Below are 19,319 nucleotides of genomic sequence, written 5' to 3'. Positions count from 1 at the left end.
GGTTTCTCACAGTTGCACTGGAAGCCATCGCAACACCATCTAATCCCTTCCTAAGATGCTCTTGACCAAGAATGATAACCTCTGTTTTATCTGAATTTAGTCAGTTACAAAGTTAAAGTTACAGGATTTTAAACCCTCAAAATCAGTTAAAAATCTGGGCGTGATTTTTGACTCTGAGCTCACTTTTATTCCACATATTAAAAACATAAGAAAGATAGGTTTTTATTAGGTTTTTAAGATGGTTATTATTATTATTATTATTATTAGTATTATTATTATTATTATTATGTATAGTATATTATATTATTATTAGTATAGGTATCGGATAGGTGAATGGATGAATGAATGGGATGCCTGGGTCTGGGGCCCTCCGTTGTCGGGCCTGCGCGGGTGTCGCCTTGTTGGGGGGTTCCCTCTCTCCGGACCCGCCTCTGCGGCGGGGCGCCCCTCTGGTCTTGGAGGGCCACTTTCGTGGGGGACGGGTGCGCCTGCCCGCGTCGGCGGCCGGGGCGGCTCTGTCTCTCCGGGCAGGCTGGCCCCTTGCCGGGTGGGGGTCGTTGGCCTGAAGGGTGAGGGCCTCCTGGCCGCGTGTCCGGCCCGGACCGGGTGGCCGGGGATTGCCTGGGTCGCGGTCCGCCGCCGCGGGGTCCCTGGCTGCTTCTTTCCGCGCCGTGGGGGCCCCGCCCGCGGGCCCCCGTGGCCGCCGCCGGGTGGGGGGGGGGCCTCGCAGGCGGTGGGTTGCCTCCCTCCTACTTCTCCCCTCTGTGGGGTTGCCGGTGGCCTGGGTTCCGGGCTCTTCCTTGTCGGCCTCTGGTCTCGCGGGTGGCGGGGTTGCTCCCCCCCCTCCCCCACTATAGATACACTTCAGGTGGAGCTTTGTTTGGTTTATTACACACACACACACACACACACACACACACACACACATACACACATATAGTCATTTAGTCACATGCACACACACACACACACACACACACACACACACACACACACACACACACACACACACACACACACACGCATGATCATATACATACACACACACACACATAGACATACACACTGGCTTGTTCACCTGCATGCTGGCTCTCTAGTTTTTGGGTTTAGGTAGCGGTAGCGATAGCTTAGCTCAGACTGCGATCAGATCTCAAGATTTAGGTCGATTGCTGTTCGTGTTTTGGTTGGCTCCGTGCCGGTTTCGTGCTTTGTTTGTGGTTTTTTGTTGCAGATTTCCAGTGCTTGACGTGTGTCTCCGTGTGTTCCTGCTTCCTGGATTGGCAGTGGATGTCGTCACCCACCCCCCACCCCCCAAAAAAAAAAAAAAAAAACACTGGGTTTGTATGTGTATATTTATGTATGTGTACGCATATGTGTGCGTATATATATGTATATATTACATATAGTAATAATGCACATATATACACTTTTGGTTTCTACCGTCATGGTATCAATCAATAATATGTGTGCAGACAAGGTAAAAAAAAAAAAAAAAAGAAAGATAGGTTTTTACCATCTTAAGAACATAGCCAGAGTGGCTCCCTTTGAGTTTCACAACTTTTTTTATTTTGAATCCTGGTTGGCCTTAAAACAGTTTCCTTCCATGTTCAAGCAAAAACAAACAAATGCTGAGCATTCTTGTGTGAAAAAGGAATCACAGAACTAAAATTTGAATCTTGATGAAATTTTGTTTCATGCATGCAAAGCAAAAAATAAAAAAATTGACAGGATTAAGCAAATATTGGATACCTCGGGCTGAAAATGTCACTCCTGACATGAAAGATGAAATTTGGGGTAATGATTGTCTGCTCGCTTTTCTCTTATCCTGTCTCATCAGCTGTTATTGAAATATTATTATTTTTGACAAGAGTCTGTAACTTGAATGAAAAAAATAAGCTGTACTACGCACCTGAACATGGATCCATATATATTTTGAAGGGTATCAGTAGATAGGCAGCTCAAGAGGACCAGGCTGAGCATGTTCTGAAGATCTGTGAAGAAGAAGGTCCTTTCAACTCTGATGCGTCGATTGTTGTTGAAGGGGCTGAGTTATTTGACAACTGTAGTGTTGCAAAGGCCCGTCTACTGCTGATGGGCATCATTTATGCCATGAACCTGAGTTACCCCTGACAAATGAAGTACACTTTTGAAGTTTTCCAAAAGCTTTTTCTAGAGCTTGATGTCCTTAAGCTGTCCCCGAAGATCCTGCCTCTGTGAAACAAACTTATAGCTTGAGTGCAGAGAAAAAAAAGCCACATTTGTTTATATGGCTATTTGTCTAAGTTCTGGTTTTAATGTTATTTATATTGTTGCACTGTATTAATGTGTGCTTGTCTCCGGGTCAACGTAGGAAGGAAGGAGAAAAGTATCATGTTCAAGATAAAGATATTCCTCTTATTTTGATTGCTTTCTTTGCACTTTGGCGGGAGTTGTGGGGTCATTTTCTAAGGGTCACAGATGTGAATGCTGTGTGATGTTTGCAAACCTTTTAGAAAATATTTTTTTGAAAAATATATATTTTTTTAAATAAAAGTGTTTAATTAAACAATTGCCTCTTTTTTGCCTCAAGTATGATTTACTTGATTATCGTCCTTGGAAAATATACTTCACTTTCTAAGTAGGTTTTATTAAGTAAATAATACTCCACATTTTTTTGATTTTGCCTTCCACTCCACTACACGTCCTGAAAGTACAGTACGTTTGGATTATTAACACCAGCACAAGACATGATGCTGTTCAGGATGAATATACTTTTTACCAGTGTAAAGTTATTGGGTCATTGGATATTCATTAAGTTATTTAGTTATTTCATTTATAGAGACAATCATTCCATTCAATTGTGTATCGTTTTATGTTGTACTTCACCTTCAGGACCTCCAGCATAGCCAAACACTGATCACACTACCTTGTCATCCACATTTTTCATTGATATAACTCATAACTATGCAACTGTCAATTCAGATTTTCTGATCAATATCAAACTCGTTTTCTGATGAGAATTTTGTCATTTGACTATGCGGTCCTTGACTGGATACACTTTCAAAATGCATTGTGACATGATCTTTATCCAAAGTGTTTTCGAACTCGACAATGTGGCCACTAGTATGAGTGTATTAGGTATTGAATTAAGGAATAAAGGTAACAAAATCCTCAACCCCCAGATTACAAACTTTTGATTGGAGTTGCTTCCACACGTTTTAGGGTTAGGGACTGGGTCAAAATTCCGGCTCATGATTTCAAAGACACATAAAGTGCAGGAAGTTTTAAGGCTAAGTTTTACATTTAGACGTGGGCTTTGTACCTGAAAAAAAAAATGTTCCCAAAACCTCTTGTAGTATTTGTGTAGTGCCTTTCAGTAACTTAAAGTCTTTTCTACAAATCTTAAATTTTGAATTTCCCAGGCAAACTTTTTTCATAGTGACAAGGCCTGATTTACAAATTCAAACTCTAGAAACATCAGCTAACATGAATTTACAAACTCAACCACTTATTGGCTTTAGTTTGAGGCCCCTTGAACTGGGTCTTATTGCTGTTTGCATACAAAAGACCTTCAGCATGCTAATCTTTCACTCCCAAACACCTGTTTTATGTAACACCACCGTGAATAGAGGGGATTACACTCACATTACCACTGCGAGCTAAGACACTTACTGGCTGGCTGACTGGTTAGCCCTCAGCACTCATACAACAAAAACAGTACTTGCTGTTGGTGAAAGGGTGTATAATGTTTTCATTTGTGTTAAAGTGCTGCTCAGTGTCCTACTGGCATGTTTGATGAGGACTGATAGTTATTTAACTTCCTTAATGTTTCTTGCTATGTTATGAATAGTATAGATTGAGAGTATGGATTTTTGCTAAACCCTTTTTGGCTTCGTAATTTCTTTTTTTTTTTTATTTTGTATTTGTATTTTTTATTTTAATATACATATGATATATTTACTTTAATATGTCCCATATATTACAGGAGGGTCCCCCCTTATGAGCCTGGTCCTGCTCAAGGTTTCTTCCCTCCTAAAGGGGAGTTTTTTCTTGCCACTGTTTGGCTTAAGGTTTTTCTCCCACTATGGGAGTTTTTATCTGCCAGTGTTTATGTAATAATTGCTCAGGGGGTTTATGTTTATGTTTATGTTCTGGATCTCTGGAAAGCGTCTAGAGACGACATCTGTTGTATTAGACGCTATACAAATAAAATTGAATTGAATTAAATATTTATCTTATTAATATATATACATACATATATATATGTATATATATATATATATATATATATATATATATATATATATATATATATACGCATACACATACATACAGATACAAACCCAGTGGCGGCCAAGGCCCACGACCACGGGAAGAGGCAGCCAGGGAACCCACGGTGGTGGACCGGGACCCAGGCAAACCCCGACCACCCGGCCCGGGCCGGACATGCGGCCAGGAGGCCCACACCACCCATGCCAACGACCACCACCTGGTGAGAGGCCAGCCTGCCCGGAGAGACAGAGCCGCCCCGGCCGCCGACGCGGGCAGGTGCACCCACCCCTACGAAAGCGCTGCCCCAGGACCAAAGTAGCGCCCCGCCGTGCGGGCAGCGGGGGGGACCGGAGACGGGCCCGGAGAGAGGGAACCCCCCAACAGGACGATACCCGCGCGGACCCGACAACGGAGGGCCCCAGACCCAGGCATCCCATTCATCCATCCATTCATCCATCCGATTTCTATAATAATAATAATAATAATATAGTATACTAAGAATAATAATAATAATAATAACTAGAAAATTTCTGGAAATTTTGATATGGGCATGCCCTACCGCCCATTCGTCCCCTCTTGCTGCTTTGGTTTGGGGCTGTAGTGGTTGTCTTTAGGGTGGTTCTATGTCAGTTTGAGGTGTTTTTACGCTTGTATTTCATTCATTCCTGTGCTCCCAATAGTTATTAATGGGGCATGCTTTTTGGCATCTAGCGTTGCCACGGTAACGCTTTTGACTGAGAATAGTAATGCCCATCGAGGCAAGATGGAGACACATCTAACGATGTATGCCGTGCATGGGTGCATGTTCCCGGTTCAGGCTACGTTAACGGATAGGTTTTTTTTTTCACCATGGTACAAAACCCCATCCGAATGAATGGGGCCATTTGGCCTGGATTTTGACATAAAATTTCCTTAAATCCCAGCTTCATGAAATTTTAGTATGTTGAAGTCCACAGCGTGCCGAGTCGGGGGACATTTGTACGATGTCTCTACGATAACCTGTTGCCTAGCAACAAGCGTCCAAATTCAAACAGAAATAAAAAAGAAAATGAAAGGTCAATATCGTGAAAACTGTAGTAATTAGCATAATGAGGTTGTAGGGTCTGTTAGTGCCAATCGGGCCGAGTGTTTGAAAGTTTCAACAATGTCTCTACGATAAAGTTCGGCCGAGCAATAAGCGTCCGAATTTTCGGCTTTTTTTTTTGCTTTTTGGCGTCTAGCGTTGCCACGGTAACACTTTTTACTGAGAAAAGTAATGCCCATCGAGGAACGATGGAGACGCATCCAACGATGTATGCCATGTATGGGTGCATGTTCCGGTTCAGGCTACGTTAACGGATAGGTTTTTTTTTCACCATGGTAAAAAACTCCATCCGAATGAATGGGGCCATGTGGCCTGGATTTTGACATAAAATTTCCTTAAATCCCAGCTTCATGAAATTTGAGTATGTTGAAGTCCACAGCATGCCGAGTTGGGAAACATTTGTACGATGTCTCTACGATAACCTGTTGCCTAGCAACAAGCGTCCAAAGTCAAACGGAAAAAAAAAAAGAAATGAAAGGTCAATATCACAAAAACTGTAATACTTGGCATAATAAGGTTGTACAGTCGGTTAGGGACAATCGGGCTGAGTGTTTGAAAGTTTGAACGATGACTCTACGATAAAGTTCGGCCGAGCAATAAGCGTCTGAATTTTCGCCTTTTTTTTTGCTTTTTGGCAACTAGCGTTGAGCGGGGTCATGCTGTACACCCGCTGGTGCGCAGTGGGACCTTTGCGACTTTAGCATGTTAGCGAAACGCTAGCAACATTGCCTTTTGGGCCATTCTGGACGATTGCAATATGGTCATGCCGCTACTTGGCATGCCCATAATAATAATAATAATAATAATTAAAGCTGCAAGCAGCGATGAACGGGCCCTCGCACCCTTGTGTATGTTTCAGGCTGCAGTGGAAGCGCTTGTATGACTTGCATGTAGATTCTTCAGGCCTGGACATTTAGCGGATGACACCAGCCACGAATCTCTATATCAAACCATTCAAAAGTTATGGCAGAAAGTAGGAACTATCAGATATCGACCAATCAGATGAAGGGGCAGGGCTAATTTGCAGCAATTATGTTCAAGGACTCAAAACCGAGTCCTATGACACCACCCACGAGTCTTTATGTCAAACCATTCAAAAGTTATTGCAGAAAATCTGAACTATCAAATATTGACCAATCAGAAGAAGGGGCGGGTCTAATTCAGGCCAATGAAGGTCAAGTACTCAATATCGAGTCAGATGACACCACCCACGAGTCTTTATGTAAAACCATTCAAATGTTATGCCAGAAAATAGGAACCATCAAATATTGACCAATCAGAAGAAGGGGCGGGGCTAATTCAGGAATACCGTATTCCTTGGTCTCTCCATTGAGCAAAGTTTACCATCTTTTCATCATTTTTCAGGATGTCTGGGTTGTTCCAGATGGGTGTGCGGTCACATGGAAAAAGTGAGACTTTAGCTACTTTAAGGAATTCCCACCAGGCTGTCAGAGTTGAGCTGATATTAATGCTTTTGAAACATTTGTGATGTTAAATGCTTTGACTAATAAATGCTAGATCTAAGATTTCCATATCATTCAGCCATTGACTATCTAAAGAATGATTTTTACACCATTTTAAAATATACTGTAATTTATTCACTAAGTAGTTGTAGCAGGGCTAGTGCTACGGGGCCCGACCGACAGGACAGAGGACACGGGGTTTAGTGTAGGAACTCTTTATTTCACCCTCACTGCAGACACACGTGCAGCCACTTCTATGAAGCCAGGCAGGGTGGAGAGGTTGATTGGGCCCATCTGTGCCCAATCACCTGAGTGGCTGCACCTCCACCCTGCCACACACCCCCATCGCCCAACTCAGGCCGGGGTCCATCCGGCCTAGCCAACACCCCCCCCCCCCCCCCCCTCGGAGAGGGAGAGGAAGCCAGGGAGGTCGCCCTCGGCGTTGTGCCAACCCCCGAGAGGGCTCTTCTCGGGACTGGGCCCAGGGTGGCCTCGGGGCAGACGGCATCCGCGGCCCTGGCCGGGGTGCGCCCAGGACCGCCCCCTCCATGACGCAGCACTGCTCCAGCAGCTGGTCCGCCTCTGCCTCCGTCACCGCGACCTCCGTCTCCGCGACCTCCGCCACAGACGACTCCGCCTCCGCGACCTCCGTCTCGGTCTCCGTGACGAACCTCAGGTGTGGCGCCGGGGTGGGTTGCGCTGCAGGTCCCGCCGCCGCTGGGGCCGCCTCGGGAGCCGTCGCTTGGCGGCCTGCAGCCTCTGCTTCACGGCCTCCCGGCTGCGGCGCCTCCAGCGCTGCGAGCTGCTGCTCCCCCTGGCCCTGGAGCAGGGCTGCCAGGTCCGCCAGCACCTGGGCCAGCGCCTCCATGGCCCGCTTCCCGCATCCCTCCTCCATCCTGTCGGGCCCCACGTTGGGCGCCAGTGTAGCAGGGTTAGTGCTACGGGGCCCGACCGACAGGACAGAGGACACAGGGTTTAGTGTAGGAACTCTTTATTTCACCCTCACTGCAGACACACGTGCACCAACACCTTCAGCAGAGCCTCTTGCTGCTGTGCAGCCACTTCTTATGAAGCCAGGCAGGGTGGAGAGGTTGAGTGGGCCCACCTGTGCCCAATCACCAATCACCCTGTCACAGAAGTAATACTGGAAGTTAGGTAAATCTAAGCCTCCACATTCTTTGGGTTTTTGTAATGTCTTCAAGCTAATACGTGGTGTTTTATTCTTCCACAAGAATTTTGACACATATGAATCCAGTGACTTAAACCAAGAGGGAGGGGGTTTGGGTGGTATCATTGAGAAAGTTTATTTTCAGTAAAACCATCATTTTGATGGTGACAATTCCTACCATGAGTGAAATGGGAAGAGCGCTTCATCTGGAAAGATCATCTTCTATTTTCTTTAAAAGCTGAACATAATTTAATTTTATTAACTCTGACAGCCTAGGGGAGATGTTTATGCCTAGATATCTAATGTTCCCTGATTGTAATTTAGTAGTCGCTGTATTCCTAAAATTACAGTTAATACACAAAACTGTGGATTTAGACCAGTTAATAGAATAGTCAGACAGAGATGAAAATCCCTCTATAAGTGCAATTGTCTGTGATAGTGAGGTTTGTGAGTTCTGGAGGAAGAGTAGTACATGATCCGCATAAAGACTTATTTTGTGCTCTAATGTTTTGCATTGTATACCTTTAATATTTTGATTTTGCAAAATACATATATATTTTTTTTAAATCGATACTTGGATTTATGTATCGATAATCGTTCCTACACATGTATATAGATAAAATATCGATATATCGATATTTTTAACCCACCCCTAATGTTTTTGAAAGAGTTACTTTGTTGTCAGTGCTGTACAATGTTGACTTGCAGTCGAGCAAAGGAATCACTTGCAACAAAAACTTGCCCTAGATGGGAGCCAAATTAGGGAACTATTAAGGGCATCCTACGGCATAGGTTACGTAACCTACGCCGTGGTGTAACGCAGAACCATAAATCAGCCTTTATTCTGGCGAGGTTTGAAAAAGACTTTGCAACAATGGGCAAGCGAGTGATTATATAAATTCACTGAGTGAATATTATGAAAGTAAAATATATATTTCTCGCTAGAAAATCAAAACACATTTTTATGCAGAAACTAACTCAAAATATAGATTTTATTCACTAAAAAATAAGAAATGTCCGCCATGTTGTTTTTTTTTTATTAAGTCCGCAAATGACAACGAAAAGCATTCTGGGAAATGTTTCTGTCCCTAGATCAGCTAGTGAGGATCGGAAATCCCTACATCCCTAGGGACAGATTCATAGCTACTATACTACTTTTCTTCACTACCCCTAGGTGGAAAGAGGAATTGGGAAACCACTACCCTCACGGGAACGTGCAAAATTTAGGGGTAGTGCTGAAAACTAGGGGTAGTGATAGTATTGGGACAGGGCCCTAGCCTATTTGGTAAGCATCTCAACTACACGGCTTGTTTACTGTAGTTGCAAAAAAATAATGTACCTAATAAAACAAAATCTGCTCCAAAACTGAACCACACATGAACCACAAGAAAGACCAGAGGGAGTAAAATGTTTTGATAATACACAGATTGTATCATAGACTAACATTATTGAATTAAGGAATAAAGTGCTTGCACTATTAATTATGGAGGAACAAATAACTGTACATAAGCAATATCGATCTCAACAGAGAACATTCTTGTGGTTGTCTTATAGTCCTTTTCCTCCTACCAAAAGCTCAACCATGTCAAGAGCTCCCTGTCTTAATCCACTCTGGCACTTCCAATAATGGTTTTAATGTTTATGTTGTTCCCCAGCAGACCGCTTCACTAACTTTGTTAGGGAGGGACCATCCATTACGGGGCAAGCTGGTCGTGATTATTTATGCATACTTAAGCCAGAGTGCGTCGCTGTGTAATTCACTGTAAGTAGGCTTTATTGGAATTGCAAATCAATGTCCCAGTATGCTTTACCTCACCTCACTTTGAAAGTCTAGCTCCACCTCTGAAACATCTCCTATCCACTCCCACCCCCACATCCACCCTCATCTGTCTCTATCTCCTCTCCTCCCTTTTCTTGCCAGTAAAGCTGGCCAGCAGTTGTTCCTGGGCACTGAGCCAAGGTCAGTCTTGTAAAGATGAGGAAAGAAGAAAGGAGTATTAGAAGGATAAAAGCTTGCGTATAAAATGTGAAGAAAGTACACCCAAATGGTTGATTCTGATTCATATGTTTTAGTATGAGAGATGCCAGTTAAGAGTTACTAGTGGCGACTTTGGGGTGGTATTCCGAAGGGAGTGGAGGGTTCTCAGAGTGCTCTAGTGGCATGCATTCCATTGTGGTTATGGATTGATGCAACACTGTATATAGTTAAAATATCCGGACAACAGTCCATGCTTTTACTCTCTTTGATAGTTCTGCATTTTTAAAAGGAGACCTTGTTTTTATGGTTTCAATATCAACGATAGAAAAATCCCTGAATTAAGAAGAAAGAAGAGACAAAGAAGAAGATGATCCCAATGAAGGAAAGACTAAGAACAATGAGAAAATCAGAAAAGAAAGGGTATAGTTTACATGTCAAACAGACTGCTAGGTAGAAGTTGTTGATTTTTAAAATCTTTGCCACTCTTCTTTCTTCATCTCTTCTAACATAGTCTATCTTTCAGACTTCAGCACTGATCTTCTCCACCTGCTGCATTAGAGTAACCTTTTACCGGTGCAATGGCTGAATCAGTCCCACTGAATTCCTCCACTCTCACACATACTTTTTTCTTCCTTTTCTCTCCTAACAGATTTTTTTCTTCCTCTGTTTTTTTAAACACTTTGTTATTTACCTTTCTAACTCTTTCTTCATGCTACATTGTATCTGATGAACATGACTATTTTTATTCCTCTTTTCCTTCAATTGCTGTCTGTGTTTTCACTTTACAGAGTGTCATAACTCTCTGTCTTCAGAACAAGCTGCTAGCTCTCTATTTATCCCTCGTCTACAGTTTCTGTCTGAATTTTCAGATTTCCTATCTGGTTTAATGATCAGTACAGATAAATTCATCATAGTGGGTGACTTTAACATTCATATGGATGTTGACAGCGGTAATCTTAAATTAGCTTTTAATTCTCTTTTAGAATCGATGGGTATCTCACAAAAAGTGAACAAACTGACGCTGTAGGGTCCAACCCCAAAACCTGAGGTGAACCCGAGTAGCCAACCACAAACAGGCAGGAGACCAGATGATTGAAATAAAGAGCCAGATGGCTGTTTATTAAGGTGAAGGGGAAAAAACAGACTCAGGGGTTGATCCGGAGTGGAAAGCAGAGGAAACGGGGGAGCGATGGTTGGGGGTCCAGGAGACCAGGGTCAGTCGTGAGTTGGCAGCGGGGGGGGGGTCACAGAGATCCACGAGAATGGCTGCGAGGGGAACAGAGGCGTCGAGGAGGGTTCCAGGGAGGCAACGAAGACACAGGAACAAAAAGCCTTGGGACAAAAAACAAAGGGATTAACGTAAGCACGACACAAAGGTTCAAACTCGAGGGCTGAAAAAGCTAGAGAAAGTTTTACGAAGGGCCTGATTTAGTTACCGCATGGGTTCAGTACAATCAAGCAGAGTGAAGGTCCAGGTCTTCTTTTAAGCCTGGGCTGGCCATTAGTGGCAGCTGGGGTAGATGGCAGATCAGCAGCACCTGTGCTGCTGGCTCTCCCAGCCAGAGGAGGAGGACTCCTAACAGGACCCCCCCTCCTACGGGAGACACCGGGCGACCGTCCGATGGCATCCGGGTGGGCCCGATAGAAGTCCTTCAGGAGGGCGGGGTCCGCCAGGTACGAGCGAGGGACCCAGGTGCGGTGCTCGGGGCCATACCCTACCCAGTCCACCAGGTATTGATAGCCCCGGCCCCGACGACGGACAGCAAGGAGCTCCTTAACATCCCAGACCAGGTCACCCCCTTCCAGGACCCTTGGCGGGGGGGGAGGGGGAACTGGGGCAGAGAGAACGCTGGAGACTACGGGTTTGAGACGTGACACATGAAACACGGGGTGAACCTTGAGTGAAGCTGGAAGGTGGAGACGTACCGCCATGGGGTTGATGATGCGGTCAATGGTATATGGGCCAACATAGCGGGGTCCCATCTTCCGGGAGGTGGCAGGAAGTGGCAAGTCCTGGGCCAACAAGTACACCTGTTGACCCGGCCTGTAGTCTGGTGCTGGCCTCCTCCGTCGATCGGCAGTCCGCCGAGACCGCTCGTTGGCCCGTAGCATGGCCCTCCGTGCAGTCTTCCAGATGCGCTGGCAACGATGGAGATGAGCTTGGGTGGAAGGGACCGCCACCTCTAGCTCCTGGCTTGGGAACAACGGGGGTTGGTAACCTAAGGAGCATTCAAAGGGAGACAGCCCTGTAGCAGAACTTTCCAGAGTGTTGATGGCATACTCCACCCAAGGTAGATACTTGCTCCAGGAGGCAGGGTTGCTGGTGGTAGCACAACGTAGGGCCGCTTCCACAACCTGGTTAGCTCGCTCCGTCTGCCCATTGGTCTGTGGGTGGTATCCCGAAGAAAAGCTGGCTGTGGCCCCAATTCCACTGCAGAAAGTCTGCCACACCTTAGCAGTGAACTGGGGGCCACGGTCCGAGACAATATCCTGGGGAATCCCGTGGAGGCGTACAACGTGGGTCACCAGGAGTTCTGCGGTCTCAGCAGCTGTGGGGAGTTTGGGCAGGGCAACAAGGTGAACAGCTTTACTGAACCGGTCGACAATGGTGAGGATGGTATTGTTACCTTGGGATGAGGGGAGCCCAGTCACAAAATCCACCCCCACATGAGACCATGGCTGACTGGGGATTGGGAGGGGGCGTAGGAGACCTGCTGGGGGCTGATGAGAGGCCTTACTGTGGGAGCAGACATCGCAGGCAGCTACAAACTCCCTTGTGTCAGCCTCAAGGGAAGGCCACCAGAAGCGCCTGCGGATGAAAGCCGCCGTACGACGAGCACCGGGGTGGCAGACGAACCGACTGGCATGACCCCACTGAAGTACTTGGGGCCGGACGGCATTTGGTACAAACAAGCGATTACGGGGTCCATTGCCAGGGTCAGGTTGGGTGCGTTGAGCCGTTCTTACCACCGTCTCGATTCCCCAGGTGACGGCACCCACAACCCGGGCTGGGGGGAGAATGGTGTCCGGGGCAGCAAGGGCCTTGGTGGATTCCGCAGATTCCAGCCGGGAAAGGGCGTCAGCCCTCACATTCTTGGAGCCTGGGCGAAAGGTGAGGGTGAAATTGAAGCGGCTGAAGAAGAGCGCCCAGCGGGCTTGTCGGGGGTTAAGTCTCTTGGCAGTCCTCACGTATGTTAGGTTCTTGTGGTCAGACCATACAATAAAAGGTTCCTTTGCCCCCTCCAGCCAATGCCGCCAATCCTCCAGTGCAGCATGAACTGCTAGAAGCTCCCGATTACCCACGTCATAGTTCCTCTCTGCTGGGGAGAATCGCCGGGAGAGGTATGCGCATGGGTGGATCTTCTGATCCTCCTCCGACCGCTGGGAGAGAACGGCTCCAATCCCTGTGTCTGACGCATCCACCTCCACAATGAACTGGCGTGAAGGGTCAGGATGGGAGAGCACAGGCGCCTTAGTAAATAGGCCCTTCAGGGTCCCAAACGCTGACTCTGCCTCAGGGGTCCAGCAAAAAGGACAAAGGGTGGAGGTGAGCGCAGTGAGAGGGGCAGCGACCCGACTGAACCCTGGGACAAACCGTCTATAAAAATTAGCAAACCCCAAGAAGCGCCGGAGTTGGGTCTTGTCAGTAGGGGTAGGCCAGTCCTCCACTGCCCGGACCTTCTTGGGGTCAGCACGAACGTGACCCTTCTCCACAACATGGCCCAGAAATTAAGATAAGATAAGATAAGAGATAAGATAAACCTTTAATAGTCCCACAGAGGGGAAATTTGCATGGTCTCTGCATTTAACCCATCTCTAGAGACTAGAGAGCAGTGGTCTGCCATATGAACGGCGCCCGGGGAGCGGTTGGGGTTGAGGGCCTTGCTCAGGGGCCCAGGGTGGTTGACCTGGGTTGCATTCTGGGGGCTTGAACCTGGTTCTCCAGACTCCAGTCCACTTCTGTAACCACTAGGCTACCACTCCCCAAATTCCACTGAGGCGGAGTGGAACACACACTTCTCAGCCTTAACAAATAGGCGATTCTCCAACAGCCTTTGGAGGACGAGGCGGACATGTTGTTGGTGCTCCTCCTCAGTCTTGGAGAACACCAGGATGTCATCCAGGTAGACCACCACAAAAATGTTCAACATATCCCGGAGGATGTCGTTCACCAATGCCTGGAAGACGGCTGGGGCATTCGTCAGGCCGAAAGGCATGACGAGATATTCGAAGTGGCCCAGGTGGGTATTGAAGGCCGTCTTCCACTCGTCTCCTTCCCGAATGCGCACTAGGTGGTAGGCGTTGCGGAGGTCCAACTTTGTGAAAACAGAGGCGTGGGTCAGGGGTTCAAACATGGAACTCAAGAGGGGGAGTGGATACCTGTTCTTAACTGTGATGGTGTTTAGCTGCCGATAATCTATGCAGGGCCTCAGGCTGCCATCCTTCTTCGCCACAAAGAAGAAGCCTGCGCCTACCGCGGAGGACGATGGCCTTATGATGCCTGAGGCGAGGGTTATATAATTGCGCATAGTCTCCTTCTCAGGGACAGAGAGGTTATACAGCCGACCAACCGGAAGAGCTGAACCAGGAAGGAGATCTATGGAGCAATCATAAGGGCGGTGAGGAGGGAGAGAAAGGGCCTGATGTTTACTAAAAACGGAAACTAGATAGACAGAGGGGACACCAGAAAGGTCTGGAGGAGAGACCGATCGCCGAGGGCCACTGGACGGAGAGCGGGCAGAGCGAAGGCAGTTGGCGTGGCAAGCAACGCTCCAGCCCAAAATCCGTCCAGCCGACCACGAGATGTGGGGATCATGTCTCTCCAACCAGGGCCTACCTAACACCAGGGGAGCAGTGGGAGCGTGTAACACCAAAAAACGTGCAGTCTCCACGTGATTCCCTGAAAGCGTCAATGTGAGAGGGGCAGTGCAGTGCGTAACCTTACCTAGTGAGTGGCCATCTAAGGCTTGGACGGTGCAGGTGGAGTCAAGGGGAACGAGTGGGATACCAGCTTGACAGGCTAGGGTGATGTCTATCAAACACTCGTCCGCCCCTGAATCCACCAGTGCGCTAACCGAGAGAGAATGAGTGCCCCAAGAAAGCGTGGCAGGGAAAATATGGTTCTTGGGTTGGGGTAGTGTGGTCTTGCTCACCAGGATCCCCTTAGCTAGTGAGCCAGGTCTCTTTGGGCAGGCAGGGCAGGCTCTGATGAAGTGTCCCTCCTTCCCACAATGGAGACAGAGTCGACCCTGCATACGCTCTTCTCGTTCTTCGGGCAGGAGGCGTGACCTGGCCACCTTCAGGGGTTCAGAGGCTCCTCCAGATGATGGTTTAGGTGAGAGGGGGAATGTGGGGCCCGATGGGTAACTTCCACCACCATCGGGGTTAACAGGGGAACGGGCCGTGTATACTCTGGGTGAAGCCCCTGGGCGTTGAGCACGTTCCTGGCGTCTCTCTCTCAGGCGTGCATCCATCTGCAGAGCAAGGGTGACCAGAGCGTTGAGGGTAGCTGATGGGTCTCTTCCGACGATCAGATCCTTTATAGCGTCACTCAGACCTCTCCGGTACGCGCTCCGGAGAGCCAGGTCGCCCCACCCACTGTCTGCGGCAATCACCCGAAAGTCCAGGGTGTAGTCGGCGACAGAGCGAGTCCCCTGCTGGAGGGTGTGAAGCCGGCTGGCCGCATCCGCCCCATCAGCCGGGTGATCAAACACCAGTCTGAACTCTCCAAGGAATCTCTCATAGTCCTTGGAGAGGGACCCATCCTGGCCAACGGCTGCAATGGACCAGCTGAGGGCTTTGTCCGAGAGGAGGGATATGATCAGCGCGATCCGGGCCTCGTCGGACCCATAACGTGAGGGCTGGTGGGTAAACAGGAGTTGGCACTGACCGAGAAACCCCTTGCACTGGGCAAAATTTCCAGAAAAACTCCTGGGACATGGGAGTTTGGGCTCGGTGCTAGGTTCAGGGAGATAATGACCAGATGAGACCAGGGGGCTGGGCTGAGGAGCTGCAGAAGGGCCGCTAAGCCGGGAGACGACCTCGGTCAAGGAAGCGAGCTGAGCGCCAACGGTAGCCAGGGCAGCCGCGTTAGTCTGGGAGGTGGTCTGGAGAGTGGAAATCTCCCCTGTGACCAGGGTGAAAGCCTGGGTGAGCTGGTTGTTAAGGCCTGCTAGCTGGGCATCATGCTCGCTGACTCTGGTTTGGAGGGTCTCGGGGTCAGGGAGCTTGGGCATAGTGGCAGGTGGGGCACCCGCCTGTCTGGGTTGGCTAGGGTCCATATTTGGCTTGATTGTTCTGTAGGGTCCAACCCCAAAACCTGAGGTGAACCCGAGTAGCCAACCACAAACAGGCAGGAGACCAGATGATTGAAATAAAGAGCCAGATGGCTGTTTATTAAGGTGAAGGGGAAAAAACGGACTCAGGGGTTGGTCCGGAGTGGAAAGCAGAGGAAACGGGGGAGCGATGGTTGGGGGTCCAGGAGACCAGGGTCAGTCGTGAGTTGGCAGCGGGGGGGGGGTCACAGAGATCCACGAGAATGGCTGCGAGGGGAACAGAGGCGTGGAGGAGGGTTCCAGGGAGGCAACGAAGACACAGGAACAAAAAGCCTTGGGACAAAAAACAAAGGGATTAACGTAAGCACGACACAAAGGTTCAAACTCGAGGGCTGAAAAAGCTAGAGAAAGTTTCACGAAGGGCCTGATTTAGTTACCGCATGGGTTCAGTACAATCAAGCACTGAGTGAAGGTCCAGGTCTTCTTTTAAGCCTGGGCTGGCGATTAGTGGCAGCTGGGGTAGATGGCAGATCAGCAGCACCTGTGCTGCTGGCTCTCCCAGCCAGAGGAGGAGGACTCCTAACAGACGCACTGTTTTAATCATACTCTCGATCTCATCCTCCCCTACGGTGTTGAACCTGATAATCTGTTGGTGTCGCCTGTAAACTCCCTCTTATCCGACCATTATTTAATAACGTTTGAATTTAATATTGTCGATGTTGAAGCGCAAAATATGAGGTATTATTTTAGCAGATGTTTGTCCAATGAAGCTATTGCTAAATTTTGTGAGTCCATCATTCATCTTACAACAGTGGAAAATAGTGAAGCAGTTGTGGCCAGTGACCTGGGTTCTACCTCTGCAGATGTTAATTTCCTTGTTAGTAACACTGCAGATTTGCTGCAATCACCTTAGATTCAGTTGCTCCTTTGAGAAGGAGGGTTTCCAACCATAGTTTAACTCCCTGTTATAATTCAAATATCCGCATGTTGTCATCAAACTACATGCCACCGATTGGTCAGGGGGATGGGCAATCAGATGTCTGAGTCAGGATGTGACATCATTTCAAGAGCGAATCGCGGCTTCGTGTTCCTCAGTCCATGTCTGCTCAAGGCTACAAACGGACTTTTCAGGACCAGGAAGCAAGAACACACGGAGGCACACGTCAAGCACTGGAAATCTGCAACAAAAACCACAAACGAAACACGAAACTACGGAGCCCCCGAGTGGCCACTGGAGGAAAAAATAAATAAAGAACGCTAACTCGAGCCCTCGATATCCTAATTTGTTCGCTCGATATCCTAATTCGTTCGCTCGATATCCTAAATCGAGGGAACGAAATAATTATTTCGAGGGAACAAATTAATTATTTCGTTCCCTCGATTTAGGATATCGAGCGAACGAATTAAGTATTTCGTTCCCTCGAAATAATAGAGAGAGTCGCAATCTACGTCATCACCTGGCGCAGCCGCCATGCTGGACGAACCATTAGCAGCTCTTCAGACCACTACGCACCGCGTACAGACGTGCCCCCTCTTCGTCGTGTTTTACGTGAAATCGTTACTTTACATTATTCTGTAAACCCTGGTAGCCTGTTGCTGTGTTGTGGCTGCAGCAGCAGCTCCACATAACAGACGTGGGGGAAAAAATCGCTAATGGTTTAACTTTTCACCGGTTCCTGCTCGGAGGCAGAACCTCCAAACATCTGAGATAACAAACAGTCGTCGGCTCGCTTGGCTGTAAGACGACCAAATATAACCTTCCACATTATCCCGATGTCGATGAGAGTCTGCTCCCTGCATTTTCATTCTGGTAAGTTAAAGATGCTGTATGATTATCTTTTTATACATTGTCTCTCCTTCAACTGCAACACCACACGCACACATACAAGCGCTCACACAAACACACGTAAAGGCAGTCATAAGGCTAACACTATGCATTACATAGACATGACACTCATAATCATGACATGTAAGAAATCATAAAGTCATTACAGGTGCCTTGTCATGATTATGAGTGCCACATCTATGTTATGCACATCCATTCAAATAAGTGTTCCTATCATAACATAACATTAAGGTTCTATATTTTTTCAAGACTTATGTTTTGGGATGATAATTTTGATTGGGTTACCAGGAAAACCAGCAAATGAAATGTACAGCTCCCACCCAGACTGAGCCCCATCTCTCAACCTGGGCCACACTAAGATAAATGTCACATCGACTGCACGCTATGAGAGAAGGGAAGGAGAAAACGGCGGAGGACTGACAGTACACCTGCGATGGATGACACAGTTATGGATGACCTTCTTCCAGCAGGTAAGCCTTACAGAGCCAGCAGATACAAGACCATATCTTGTTTTTGTTGCAGCTGTATGTGGCGCATTTAGCTCCAATGATTTCCTTCAGAATATACTATATCTTATCTGATCCACAGTGGAGACACCAGCACCAGTAGACGATGGACCTGACCAGAGACCGCTGACAGAATGTGACTTCTGTCATCGTCGGCAGGATGAAATCAAGCAGCTGCTGGAAGAGAACAGGGCCCTGAAACGGGAGCTCGGTCAGAGGAAAATGGGTGAACATTTCCTGAAGGATGACATCAACAAAGTGAAGTACTACACTGGACTTCCACACCTCGAAGTTGTCATGGGTGTTCTAGCCTGTGTTGCAAAAATGAGTGATGCTAAAACCCACACTGAAATAAATGTGTCTGAAATACAGCCATAGGTGTCTGTCGCATCCATACCCACAATCTTCACAATAAACATACTTAAATGCATATGTCTTATAAACAAGGAGAAATAACAGTTTGATGTGCAAAAACAAGAAGTGTTTATTTGAAAGTATTGCAACCTGAGAACACAGAACCTAGTGCAATTTGAATGCTTAAAAAAATTGTTACAATTTAAAAAATGGAGGTAGTGCAATTTCTTATATTGCAATAATAAATATACATGTTACATATAAATGCTTTCAATACCAAAATTAAATAGGTATCTATACAATAACATATTGAAAACAACAACATATTGCAAGAATGGATACAAGTAAACAATGGAGGTAGTGCAATTATTTCAATAATAATAGTATATATCCA

General features: G+C 47.1%; 1 long non-coding RNA gene across 1 annotated transcript; it reads left to right on the top strand.

Annotated features, from left to right (window-relative positions):
• The first annotated feature begins 17,737 nt into the window (after positions 1-17,737).
• Positions 17,738-18,701, top strand: LOC133442206 (uncharacterized). Its single transcript, XR_009782525.1, has 3 exons — positions 17,738-18,029; positions 18,354-18,535; positions 18,654-18,701. It is a non-coding gene; the product is annotated as an uncharacterized LOC133442206 (long non-coding RNA).
• The last annotated feature ends 618 nt before the right edge of the window (positions 18,702-19,319 follow it).

Source organism: Cololabis saira, chromosome 4, assembly GCF_033807715.1.
Source record: "Cololabis saira isolate AMF1-May2022 chromosome 4, fColSai1.1, whole genome shotgun sequence".
Classification (NCBI taxonomy): Eukaryota; Metazoa; Chordata; class Actinopteri; order Beloniformes; family Belonidae; genus Cololabis; species Cololabis saira.
The sequence above is the reverse complement of the archived record's forward strand: the minus strand, read 5'-3'. Positions and strand labels throughout refer to the sequence as shown.